Here is a 14507-nt window from a genome sequence, read left to right as displayed (position 1 = left end):
TTCCCAGAAACGGCGTCTCCGAGAAAAATTTCACAAAGCCGGTGCATTCCGTCGAACCTCGCAGTAACGCGTCACAGCAAGCATCGCGTGAAAACTACGACGAATCGCTTCGAACGGAAACGCGGCGAATCTTCCGACTACATTATCAAACGAGTATAAAAAAACCGCTGGAAAAAGTCGAAGGAGACCGGCGAAGGACCCCGACACACGAGTCCTGGTCACATCCGTCAGTAACTCGTTGAACTTGCGACGGACGGCGCGGTGTCACACTGAAAGGGTAAATCCGAGCGGATGCAGAAGCACGTATAGAGAAAGAAAGAAAGAAAGAAGAGGAGAGCTAGACAGATAGTATCGCGACCGCCAGTAAACCCAAACACGTTCCGCCAGGCGCAGGTGAGCGCGAAGGTGTGCGCTCGCGGGCTCGCGCGCGCGCGCGCGCGCGCGTCGACGTCCGAAGGACCGGCACACAAGGTAGGGATGCGGTACCAATATGGCGGCTCGGTTAAAAGCAATCCGCTTGGCAAAGCGCTGTCAGTCCGCGACTAGGCACGGCGGTAGCGTGTTCGTTCGTTCACGACTTCGAGATCGGCGCACCGGCAACAATAATAATATTATTAATATTAATAACAACAATCGTAATCGTCGTCAACGATAACGCCAGCGTTAAACGCCGAGGTACGAAGACGTCCGCCGTAGTTCCGCGTGATCCGACGGGGAAAGAGAGAGAGACACTGTCGAAGATCGATCCACCGCGATCGATAGATCGCGAGCCGTCGTGCCAGCACTTACAATCGTATAAACTTTGAGCTTCGAAGAGGGATCTCGCGTCGCCCAGATTTCCGATTAGAATTCTCACCGATTTAAGATCGACACCGCGATCTCCCGTTAGCGATCAGTCGCGGATCGACGAGTGATTCGACGACCGCTCGGGCCGCATAGTGTGTGTTTGGGAGCCCATTACATCTACAGGCTGCTGCTGTTACTCGCTGCAATTCGTTGCTACTTGCTACTAGCTACTCTCTGCTCGCTATTCGCCGTCGATCCAGCCGGGAGCAGTCTTCGGTAAGTGAAGAAAGTAACTTGTCCGACGACCGCAGACTCCCGATTAGAAACACCGCCGCCGTCGCCGCGCAGACTTTGTTTCCACACTACTGACGTAACCAGACGACCGTCACGCGGAAACGAGACCCGTGTGCACGCCTCTCGGCTCTCGCTGATCGCGCGCCGCGGCACCGCGCCGCCACTCTCAATGAAACCGGAGAGAGACGCACGGGCCGCGAGCATCGATTTTCCATCGCGTTTTAGACAACACCGTTCCCGAACGCGTTCCCTTTTTAACCCCTCTCGCGCTGTAACAAACGGAGTCAGACGACTCGACACAAGCTCTACTATAAATATGAATATTATTAAATATTCTTCCATGTCGAAGTAAAAATCAATTCCTCTGTTATCAAAGTATAGAAACGAAGGTAAATGAAGACGATGGAGGAAACAAAAATTGTCTGATCCTATTAGAAAAATTATTGAGTCACTAATTACTATGATTATTAAGTGCTGATCGTGCAAAGAGTTAACCAACTCTCCCAAGAGGGAGAACGTCGTGGGTGGCTTGTTTTTGGGGGTTTTATTGGGTACTGGATCGTTGATAAGATATTTAGGTAATTAGTACGCGATACTTAAAGCAGCATAATGATAATAGTAGTAATTGGTTTATTTTAAAGTGCTAGCAATTGATTTATTTTAAAGTGCTAGTAGTTGATTGATTTTAAAGCGATAAGCACGTTGAAACTCGAGCTCGCAATTGAAATGATTAATATTATTACAGAAATGAAATTATTAATATTATTACAGAAATGAAATTATTAATATTATTACAGAAATGAAATTATTTGCCCGTATAGAAATCGGCTTCGAAAGTTCACGGTGGTCTCCCCGAGTCGACTAAGAACAATTTTGTTTGTTCCGTGTTCGTCGGTGGGCCAAATCCATGAATCACCTGCGATCTCCGCGATATCAGCCGATTTAAGTTCGTTTCACGTCCGACTCGCTGGTTACCCGGGTGCCGTGCTCTTGTCTTCTTCTCCGCCGTCGACACAGTTTCCGGCATCATCGTCGACTCGACTCGACTCGACAAGATTCTTGCTTTCGACTCGATACGATACGATTCTTGGTTTCGACTCGACTCGACAGAATTCTTGGTTTCGACTAGATTCGACACAATTCTTAGTTTCGACACGATAGAATTCTTGGTTTCGACTAGATTCGACACAATTCTTAGTTTCGACTAGATTCGACACAATTCTTAGTTTCGACACGACACAATTCTTAGTTTCGACTCGATTCGACACAATTCTTGGTTTCGACTCGACTCGACACAATTCTCAGTTTCGATTCGTAAACGCGACGTTCCACGTTTTCTCGGTTCCAGGGAAACGGGGTTCTCCTTGTTTCGCGCTTTCGTATTCAACCAGCGTCCGGAAAACAATGTGTAGAGGCCCCTCTCCCCCCTCCGGTGTGCGTGTGTGTACCGTAGAAGGAACGCCGCTCGTTTCGGGAACCCGACTATTTTCGGCGAAGTCGATTCGCATCGTTTCTTTCGTTTCGTTCCGAAACGAAATGAAACACGAACGAGCGCGAGGGAAAACGCGTTTTGCTTTTGCTCGGCCGCGGTCGCTGAACGACCCGGCGACCGTTAATTAAACTGGATTCCAACTGGTGTAATACACACTTGGTCGCGCGCGGAATAGTTCGACACTTTGTCTAGTCGCGGCTCGTACGAATTTATTAACCCTTTCGGCAAGTGGCTTCAATTTTAACGTTTAATTCTAAGAATTTTCACTCTAATTCGAGACGATTTAAAAAGAAAAAAGATGAAAGTAAAGTAGCTAGACGGTGTACTTGAATGAGATTTTTAACTTATTGTTGACTCGTTTATGTTGCCTGGTAAATTGCTATAAATTTACAGGTATGGTTGATTATAGTTCGTAGAAATTTATTATATCGATTTAAAGAATCTCTGTTGTTGCTTTCATTTATTTATTTTATATTCTACGCCGAGGCGAAGCTAATGAGTGCCTTCTCGCCTATATTGAATAAATAAATAAATAAATAAACGAGCATACAAAGAAACGTATAAATATACAAATAAATATATAAATGACTAAATAAGTATATAAATAACTAAATAAGAAAATAAGTGAATAAATAAACGAATGAACGAACGGATAAATAAACGACTGAACGAACGGATAAATAAACGACTGAATCGGGTCTCCGTTCGAGAACCGCGTGCATAATCGGCGCGCAACGAAATACCGCGGATGCATTATTGAAAAAACATTTGTTTAGGATAGAATGGAGTTTCGTCATTCGTCTCCACATCTATTATACTTCAGAGTCTGTGCACGTGACCGACGGTAAACGAAGCGCCGTGATCGATCGTAGAACACGGCGGAAAGAACACGGAGTGGCTTTTTTCGCCTTGCCTCTCTCGAACCTTGAACTACACGCCGAATCGGGTTTCCGTTGTTTGCCGCGGGTTTTGTTTATCGCCGGTTGCATCGCCGCGATTTCGCAATAAATACGAACACAGAGAGAGAGAGAGAGAGAGGAGTCGCCGTGGCGGGCTCAGGGAGGAAAGGCAGAGTATTTGTTTAATGATGACGGAATCGTTTCAACAAAATACTTTTACCCGCGGACGGAAGCGCGCGACGGTGTGCCATAAGTTCGCGCAAGGTCGACGAGCGCGCTTAGATCATGCGAAATTTTAACTCGCCGGTGAAGTGTCTTCGCGCGAAGGAACGCGTCGCGATCGAGTGCCCGAAGCTGCCGGAAGTTTCGTCGTTTCGCTGCGTGGGTGACGCGAACTTGTCCTCGCGGTAATTGATTGCGGAATTAGGATACGAATCGATGGTTATGCTAAATCGATCCGGGAATGTCCACGCAGGTGTACGTCTATGCAATAAATTCCTGCACAGAATATACGTCTATACGTCTATGCAATAAATTGCTGCACAGAATATACGTCTATGCAAAAATGTTTACGCAGAATATACGTCTATGCGAAAAATGTCTATACGTAGATATACATCTATGCAAAACTGTCTATACGCAGTATATACGTCTATGCAAAAATGTCTACGCGCAAAATGTTTGCACAAAAATGTCTACAACGGGGCAGGCGAGTCTACACAAAAATTGTTCCGCGTAAAAATGTTTGCCGATAGAGAAGTGTCTCTTCGTCAAAATGTCTGCGTAAAAGTGTTTGCGCAAAAATGTTTACACGAGCGTGTCTACACAATGGTGTCTATATAAAAATGTCTATATTAAAATGTTTGCATTCACTGCCCTCAGGAAACGGAAGCGTCGTTGTTGTAAAATAGAGAGCTTGTTCTTAAAAAAATAGAAATGTTGCTGTTAAAAAATAAAAACATTGCCGTTGAACAATCAAGTTCTCGACAAATGAAAAGCCAGCCTTTAAAGCATAAAAACTTCAGCCTTGAAAAATAGAAACTCTGCGGCGAGAAATAAAGAGTTCGCCATTAAAAAATGGTAACATTGCTATCGCAGAATAAAAACGTTGCTGCTAAAAAATAAAAACGTTGTTCTCAGCGAATAGAAGATTTAGCCTTTAAAAAATAAAAAAACTCGGTCTTAAAAAATAGAAATGCAGCAAGAAAAAATGAAAAATCTCGACCTTAAAAATTAACAACGAGAAACTCAGCGAGCAGAACTGGAGAAATGTTCCACGGAAAATCTGACCGTTAAAAATACAAGACACAGTCTCGGGAAGAGATCTCTGAGATTTCTGAAATTCTGAAAGATCCGCGCGCTGATACCTGCCCAATGTTCCACAGGTGATAACGCGGCGTGCCGGAACCGCGGGGAACGAAGAGCCGATGTAACGCGGCCATGTAACGTGTAAAAGATAACATAGAAAAACAGAGAATGCCGAAATAATGTCGCAAACTGTTCTCACGAGAAAAATCTCTCTCTCTCTTTGTCTCTCTTTTTCTCGAGAAAGAGGAATGATCAGAATTAAAAAAGATGGAAGACGAATGGCGCGTTTAACATCGGAACTACCAAAAACCAGTTAAGATGACTGGTTCTCGATATTTTCCATTCACGACTCCTGTTACTATAAAAGTATTTTTCGCCGGACATTTCTTATGCGAGCTCGTTCGTTCGGGTATAAATTAGAATAAAAGCTCCGGGGAATTTTATACAGATTCGGTGTTGACATTGTTACGAATATATTTCATCTATTATAAATATGTATTAGCTGCATTCGGGGCTCGGTAGTTGCGGTGTTGACTCTTCGCTCCGTGTAATATTTTAGATGTATATTATAAGAGTATAAATAAATATATATAAACGTAATAAAATATAATATAGAAATATAGATGAATATAAAAGAGGCAAGGAAAGGTAGACAAGGTGAAAAAGGGGGCAAAATCTGTCGAGATTTATGTATATACTAGAAAAGTATAAATAAATATGTGAACACAACAAAATAAAATATAAAAATATATCTAACTATAAAAAGGATAATGAGGCATAGAAAAAAGGTTAACAGAAGCTAGAAAAAAATGGCAAAATCCGGCAAGATTTATAAAAGACGGTCGGTCGATTGTCGATTCGTTGCTCGCAGCAGCTTGTCCTTCGCGGGGCCCATCGAGCGATAGGGTCCCCCGGACTTCCGCAAAATGAGATTTCGCGAGGATCACGAAATGTCAAGGCCTCCCGAGGGGGGGAACCGTCGCGCAGCAGCCGCATTACCATACCCGAAATGTTTTCGAATTCCCTGAACATCGCTTGCCGAAGAGATCGTCATCCCGCGATTAAACAGCTCCCGGTTCCGCAAAAGGAATAAAAACCGCGCGCGTTCGTATGCGAAACGTTCCGCCGCCGATAAAACGTGTGTACAATAACGTTGAAAAATGTTTGCTCGCTTATCGGCCAACTCGCGCTATCAATGCCGCCGCGTTTCGATGCGAAAATCACCGTCGCCCGAGACTCGTTCATTTTATTTATTAATTCGATCAATCGCCGCGTCGATGCTCCGCCGAGAAAAATCATTCATTTATTTAATTAGATAATAATGGATTCAGCGAGGCTATTAGTCTATATGTAGTTAATAAACGCAGTGATATATAACGTAATGAATAACGTAATTTAGGCTACGATATTTACATAATAATATATACACGATATCCTGCAAATGTAATTAAATCTTTATTATAATTTTTAGATGAGAAATCGGTGAAAGTGCGATCTTTATGAAGAAATACTGAGTCGTCCACATGGTGAAACAATGGGGTTATTGACAACACCCATGAAAAATAGCCGACTATCGAGGCTGCGGAACAGCCGCGGCAGAAACTCGGCGCAAACCAGCCGCAATTTCCGTTCTCGGTCCGCGATTATCGCGGCGATTAGGCGTTCCCCGTGCCGCGCGCGCCGCTATCGGTGTCTGGCGAGCCTAATTGAATCGACGGCACACGGCTAATCTCGCGCGCATATTCATGCCCCGGGATCGTTTAATAATGCATGTACTCGCGGTTTGTCGTGCGCCGAATGAGACGTCCCTCTCCGCCGCCAAATCCAACAAAACGCCGCGACCTCACGCGTCTTTGCGGACAACCTTCGGCCACGCGGAAGTTTATCGAGACGTTTCGCGTGTGCTCCGCGCTGAATCTTTAATCGGCTGATAGAAGCCGGGAGCACCCTCCGCCAAGAAGCCGGCTATATATTTTATTCGGGCGACGAACGCGCGCAATGTGATTTTCAAAGAATTTTCATCGATGCTGAATAAAATTTTATTCAGACTTCGTAAAATTTTTGTCGGAGATTCCGTTTGCATAGAAACGAAGGTTGATTCTTCCTCTTTATTTTAAACAAAGAGGGTCTCGGCTGCGATTTTTTTTCACCGAGTTATGGTACTTTGAAGTGACCCTTTCGTTATTAGCTGGAAATCGGGGGTTGCGTTAACAGGGTGACTTTAAAGTTCTGTAACTTTGCGGGAAAAAATCGCAGCGATGTCGCTCTTTTTTTAAACTAAAGAAGAAGAATCGAACTTTATTTTCGCGTAAACGACATGTCTAAAAAAAATTCTAGGAAGTCTGGGCGTTTTGTCGAACTTTGACAAAATTTGCGGTAACCCCTATATTTTCGAAATAACAGGGTGACTTCAAAGTTGTGTAACTTAGCGAGAAAAAATCGCAGCCTAGTTCTACTTTTTTTTAATGAAAGAAGAAGCTTCAAATTTTATTTCTACGTAAATGGCATCTCCGAAAAAAATTTTGCAAGTTCCAGGCGTTTCGTCAAAGTTGCCCATTTTCGATACGATAAACGCGACCTCGTATAAAGTATTACAGAAATGGTGCTTGCATTGAAAAGATTACAGTGATGTTTCCACATTGAATTAAAAATCGAGTTGGACTGATTTAAAGTAGAGATATCAAGCTTTAATTTAAAAAAAGTATCATCATCCCACGATGATTTTCCGCGAAGTTATTGTAGGTCGAAGTTGACCAATTCTCATAGAAAGTTTGTCTACGGCAGATTTGGATCACCGTATTCGATTATACGGGTTCGATACAATCGAACCGCCGCAATTGTCACGAAGTATGCCAAAAGAGAAAGAAAGTATCGAGGTCTTGATTCGGTGATCCAAAGTCTCCGGTCCGTGAGAAACGGCATCGCTCCTCTTTAACCTTTATTGATCAAAAGTGCTCGAGCGGTGTCGGTGTATCTCGAAAAACTGAATCGGGAATCTTTGAACCCCGAAACCAGGTCAACGAGCCCGAGCTCCTCGCCGCCATTTTGCCAGAGAATTATCGACATGTCCGAGTCGGCGGGAACTTTGAAAATGCCACTCGAAGCTTGGCAAAGTTCTGAAAACAGTTCGGCAAAGTTTTCCAAAGCTCGGAAAAATTCTCCAAAGCTCAGACAAGTTTTTCTAAGTTCAGCAAAGTTCTCCGAGGTTTTTCGAAGCTCTGCAAAGTTTTCTCAAGTTCTACGAAGTTCTCTTAAGCTCTGGGAAGTTCAACAAGGTTCTTCAAAGTTCAGCAGAGCCTATAAAAATTCTCCAAAGCTTGTCGAAGCTCAGCGATACTCCTCGCAACTCAGCAAAGTTCTCTCAATCTCAACAATGTTATCCAAACTTTAACAAAGTTTTCCAAACTTCAACGAAGTTTCCCGAGGTTCCCCGAAGTTCATCGACGTTCAGAAAACTTCTCCAAAAATATTAGAACGCGTCGCCAAAATCGAAACGGAACCAAAGCAATCCTCTTTGCCGGAAAACTCGTCGAGTGTCGCGACCACGGCGCGACAGTTACAGCAAAAGACTATAAGCCCGGCAGAGCCTAATCGCGTTCCGGCTCTGCTCTCTAGGCGGAATTAATTCGTCGACGAAGCGAGCATCGTCAGCGATTCTGCCGACCATAAGCCGCCTTGTCGCATTTATCGGCAACATAATTCACGCGGATCGGTAGCCGCGCGCGTGCGAGAGGAATTCCAGCTTTGCTATCCGGACGATAGTGTCCTCGTTCGGGTTATCGATCATGCTTTTAGAGAGACCCCGTCCCCCCTCCCCCACGGCTTCGCCTTACCTAGACGACCAGTTCTTTTTTTTTCGTGTCACGCTGGTTCTGAATTCGCCGCGTTTTATTAATCGGCTGCCCGTTTATTCTAGCATATTTTAATGACCGCGATTTTTGGAAGAAAAGATCAGGCGTTTGAAATATGTCGCGACGCTCTTCTGCTTTATTTGCAACAGATTAGGGGGGGGCGACTCTTAAGTGGAATCATTTTGTTAACCGTTTCGAGTGGAAAGGTATTTGTTTCCTTTCGTGTTGGCTGTGTTTGGACGTGTTGGGCAGCGTTCGAACCTGTTTGGATAATGTTCAAACCTGTTTAGGTAATGACTTAACCTGTTCAAATAATGTTTAAACCTGTTCGGATGATTTTAAACTTATTTGGATAATATTAGAACATGTCTGAACCTGTTTCCATAATGTTCGAATTAACGTTCGAATTAATCTAACGACGAAGTCTTTGTTCCAGAGGGAGGCATTGGGTCAAGAAGAAAATCCCTCTTTCCTTCTAATTGATCCCGTTACGCCGACGAATTAACTCTCCATTGAACAACGGCGATGAACGTCGACGACGACGACGACGACATTATTGACCCCTTTCGTCGCGATAGCAAGCTTGTCCGACGATAGTTCCCACTCTGCCTCGCGAGTAATTAATATTTGCCAGTCGCTCGGACATGGACCAATTGTTCTTCTTGCTGCTCTTTTTTTTTATTGTTGCTTGTCTTCTCTCTTTTTCTTTTTTTTTTGTTTTTGTTTACACGGAACTGCGCGGGAGTGCGTCGTCTCGCTCTATCTCGTCGTATCGGGCACATGCGCGCACGTTCACGCTGTTTCCTTTTTGTCAGTAGTACTTGTTGCTCCGGGCTTACAACATGTGTTTTACAAACTGTGAGTTAGTTTTCACTGCAGTGGTCTTAGATTTATTTTTCAGTTATTTTCGATTTATCTTTGATTTACTTTCGATTTAATTTGGATTTCTTTTCGATTTAATTTGGATTTCTTTTCGATTTTTCATTTATTTTCGTTTTATTCTTCTGATCGAATTACAATCGATTCTCGATCGATGTTCGATCCGCGAACGCAAGAACAACCGTCGGCAGAAGAGTTGCTCGCGGCAACCTTTTGCAACAATTCTCACCGCGGTTTGTTCCGCGGCTGTTGATCGACGTTAAGAAAGGACTTTAATGCGATCGTTGCATAAGAGGATTCTCTCGTGCTGCCTGTGCCCCCCTTCCCCCCAGGATCCCAGCCACGCGGCACCATTAACGCGTTATAGCAACCTCGCGAGACTTCATGCAGCTATGCACTTTCCCCGTGAATCGACGCGACGCGCCGCGCCGCGACGGTGCTTTATGGGGCGTCGATTTTTACGCGAAAGGAAAACTCGATCGGCCTCTGCTTCGCTCCATAAACCTTAGAAAAAATTAATGCACCTCTCAAAAATTTATTTATTCGATTAATGCACCTCTCAAAAATTTATTTATTCGATTAATACACCTCCCAGAAATTAATTTATTCGATTACTCATTTATCTACTTATTTATTTATTGAATATAGATAAGTATACCAAAGGACGTATTAGTTTTAAATGAACGATAAACTCTACGTATCTGTGAGACAATATAACCGCACTCCGGGTCACGGCGGACCCGTAATTCGATTGTTAACCCTTTGCCCTCCGCGCCATCATGGATGTTACTTGCCAGCGCGTATGAACATTTATATTATTATATAGCGTACAATATATGTATATATAATATTATTATTATAATATTCGATTTATACGAACTCGGAGACATCGAGGAATAATTGCAAATCGCTGATAACAATTAATTAAATAAACTTTAATGTTTAGTCGTACACTGGAACCACGATGTCCCCCGAGAGGAGACAACGGTGGAAAGGGTTAAAATCGAAGACACCTGTCCGAGGGCGGCGTTCAGCGAGTTTTTAGAAACTGTTTAAACTATTTCGCGTTCGCGGAAAGGAATGCAGAAAATATTTGCTAATCAATTACATAATACAGCCGTCATCGGCGTGTGTATATCGTTCTCCGCCCATCGCCGACGCGATTCACCGCTACGTTAAGGTATATAAGGAATCGACCGCGAGCATTTTTCTCCAGTCGTAGGCGCGAGCACTCGTTTCGCAATCTAATCAATTTATTTAAGTTACGACGAGTACCTCGAACCGGCAGTAAGTGACTCAACCGTATTAACACGTTCGTCGCCTCGTCGCCCATATACGAGCGACGCTAATTTCTGACCAATTTTGAGAATTTATTTTTATCGCAACATATATTAGAGCAAATTAATTTCACCATGATTTTTCGAATGCGAAAGAGTTCCAATGTCAATTCCTCTATGATAAATGTGAACCTTTTAGCTTTATTTTAATTAATTAAATTGCTTTGATTTTGTGGGGATTTTAGTGTTTAATTGTCGGCGACGAACGTGTTAATCGTCTTCCCCCCTTTGGCGATCCGCGGTTTCGGCGAAAAACTAATCCGTTCGGCGATCACATCTCCTCGGTTGTTATCGCTAATTTGGAATAATTGGGCTATTAGTAACAATGATTTATAGTCACTGGGAAATTAATTTGATTAACGATTACAATTTGTACGTTGTTGTCACTGTTTTTGGATAATTGGACTGTTAGTAATCATCGTTTATAGTGTGATTAGTAATGGTAATTTATACTGTTGAATGATAATTTATAGAGTGTCAAATAATAATAATTTACAGACTGCTTAATAATAATAATTTACAGTCTGCTTAATATTAATAATTCACAGTCTTTACCTGTAACGTTTAATCATCGCCGAGACTACTTTTTGACAGTTGTTATAAACTAGTTTATACAACAAATACGTTGTAATCGTTAATCATTGACCAGATTAATTTTTATCGTACGCTGTTTTATCGCGTCAAATTCGATTTTTTTGTTGGATTATTACGTTCGATAGCTGCTTTAGTGCACACGTTATCTAACCTTGCGTTGTCGGTCTCCGGCGTTGTTATGTTTCTCGGAAAAATTGATTAGCGGCGGCTTAGAAGCCAATAGCAACAATTAGACGAAGATCTTTACGTAATACGTCGCGATCGTCAAAATGAGAGAAAATCGCAAGATTAAAGTATGTTGGATAGAAAATTGGTCAAATTCGAGCGACGATAAATCCGCGAAAAATTATCGTTAGACCATGAAGCTTTTTTTAAATTAAAGCCTGAAATCTCTATTTTAAATTAGTATACTTCGGATTTTAAGTTAGATGCAGAATCGTCGTTATAACCCTTTAATTACAAGGACCATTTTTGATTCGTGCAAGGCCTAGTTTGTCCAGTTGAAAATCGCCAACTTTGAAAAAATGCAGAGGCTTTGAAAAATTTTTTTAAGAGATGCCATTTACGGGAAAATAAAGTTCGAAGCTTCTTCTTTGATTTAAAACAAGAGAGACTTGGCTGCGATTTTTTCTCGCAAAGTTATAGCACTTTGAAGTGACCCTTTCATTATCAGTTGGAAATCGGAGGTTGCGTTAACGGGGTGACTTTAAAGTTCTGTAACTTTGCGGGAAAAAATCGCAGCAATGTCGCTCTTTTTTTAAATTAAAGAAGAAGATTCGAATTTTATTTCTACGTAAATGGCATCTCCGAAAAAATTTTGCAAGTTCCAGGCGCTTCGTCAAAGTTGCCCATTTTTTGGTATGATAAACGCGGCCTCGCATAGAGTCATAAAAATGGTCCTTGCGTTTAAAGGGTTACACTAACGACCGTGCATCGAACACAAAAACCAAGTTACACAGATTCAAAGTAGAGATTCCAAGCTTCAATTTAAAAAAAGTCTCATCATCCTGCGACGATATTTCACGAAGTTATCGTTACTCAAATCTGAGGAATTTCCTACGAAAATCTGTCTACCCTATAATTTCATTATTTTAATAAAAATCGAAATAGCAACAATAATATCGACGTTAACGCCGAACCGAGATTCTCGACGACAACCCAAATAATCCAAAAGCGAGAAAACCGTCTGCACGGCGATGTTATCAGATGCCAAGATAGAGGCGTATCAAAGTAGACTGGCTCTCGTCCAGGGTGCTAATGAAGCAGGCACGAGAGTAGGAAGTTGTTAATTAGGATAACAATCTCGCGAAGAGCGCGCCAGAGTAAAAGGGTCTCGAGATAAGATCTCGTCCCTTGATTCCGGCTAAATTCACAAGATGGAAGGCCGGGATCTCTTCGTTGTCGCCCACGACGATCGATCGCGAAACGTTGCTAAGGGATCGCGATAATCGAATTTTCGGTGTCCGATTCCGATCCTCCGAGACGATGACGTCACCGTCCACGACGGTGGCAGACGGGACGCAGACGGTTCGAACAAGCTCCCGCGGCGTGTATAGCGATCTTTAGTGGAGTGAATTCTTGAGAAGCCGGTCGATCAATAGCCGCCGGATAAAATCAATTTACAAGATTCGACGACGGTGGACTTTGTTTCGCGGAGCGCGCGGACCTTGAAATTCACCCGTAACCTTGCGCTGGGAGGCACGACCTTGGCGGCGAATGGTCCTCCAGGTAGCAGTCGTCGCCACGTGCTGCCGGCTCCGTTCTGCCTTTTCGATAACGAAGCGCGCCGTTATGGTCGTCGCGGTTATGGTGATACGCGCCGACATCTTTGAGAGAGCCTCGCGTTTCGGCGATCCATTTGTAAACGGTACTTCGACAATTTTTTCCTAACCAACCGGCCGACTTATCTTAACCACACTTTACAGAGGTGTTCGTACATAGTTAGTCTACATTCGTGAATTTTTACCGACACCTACAAGCAACACTGCGATAGTTACTCGCTGGCCAAACAGAGCTTATATTATTCGCTATTAAGAAATTCTGCGGAGGGGTTTACCAAATTAGCCTTATTTGGGAATTTTTAACTAAGAAACCAGACGATGTATCATTATAAAACTTTACGGACATATTGGTACATGTTTAAGCTACATTTATGAATTTTTACAAGCCTCTGCGACCAATATTGTAATATTTATTAAAAATCCAAACGGCAGCTTCCATTGCCCACGTTCCCCAAATTCTGCGACAATTGTTCAAAGTACTATAAAAAATGTAACATAATTGTCCGATCTGTGTTGCTAGAAGCGTTAACGAAGGTCCGAGGACACCGTGGTGCGTTTCCCAAGACGGTTGTTCAATGAATTTGTTTGCGAATCGCGGTCGAGGGACGGCCGACGCCGAGCAGCGCGCATTGAACTTGACTCGAAACATGGACGCGTTCGCGCGGCATAAAGACCACCGTGCTCGTCGCGTTTCGTCGGTCACTTCCGGTCTCGCCTCGGCTCAAACCTACTCGGCACGTGCTTCGCGCGAACACCCATCGATTAACCCTTTCGTTACGGTGCCGGCTGTAGTCGGCGTCCGCGCGGCTTGCTGCATGCACGGGTTCCCGAGCATAATCGGCGTGTAATACTATAAATAATATAATATAATGCAATACAATAGTAAATAGTAGAAATAATAATTTCTACTATTTTCTATTATCCGAATTCTCTATTTTCTCGGCACCTTTTCTCTCGATTTTCCGGCATCGCGACAGGATCGCCGCGTTTTATCTTAATGACCGAGGGAACTATCGCGCGGCATAGTTAATTAGTCGGACTAAAAATACGCGGGATATTCGATAAGAGGCGACCATTAGCATCTGGTCGTTAAGACGACACCGAGGAATTCGTTGTTGGTCGAAACAGTAATTTCTTGCGACATTCAGTGTTCCTGCGATTTTCCAGCGAGGAACGCACTGCTTCATATAGAAGAATTCAGAGAACCGAGTGAATAACTGGGACTGTTTCAACGATGACGATCTAGAAAAATTCGTGAGCGTGGAGTAGACATGCGAGAACGTGTC

General features: G+C 43.2%; 1 protein-coding gene across 3 annotated transcripts in view; it reads left to right on the top strand.

Annotated features, from left to right (window-relative positions):
- The first annotated feature begins 517 nt into the window (after positions 1–517).
- Positions 518–14507, top strand: part of LOC144477216 (very long chain fatty acid elongase AAEL008004) — a 42249-nt gene continuing 28259 nt past the window's right edge. For 2 of the 3 annotated variants that reach the window (XM_078194756.1, XM_078194753.1), the window contains exon 1: positions 518–1062. The gene's annotated coding sequence lies outside the window, so the exon portion shown is untranslated. The remainder of the gene's footprint in view (positions 1063–14507) is intronic. The other variant, XM_078194754.1, reaches the window with a different exon arrangement.

The sequence above is a fragment of the Augochlora pura genome, chromosome 11, assembly GCF_028453695.1.
Source record: "Augochlora pura isolate Apur16 chromosome 11, APUR_v2.2.1, whole genome shotgun sequence".
NCBI classification, from domain to species: Eukaryota; Metazoa; Arthropoda; class Insecta; order Hymenoptera; family Halictidae; genus Augochlora; species Augochlora pura.
This window is presented reverse-complemented; position numbering and strand designations above follow the sequence as displayed.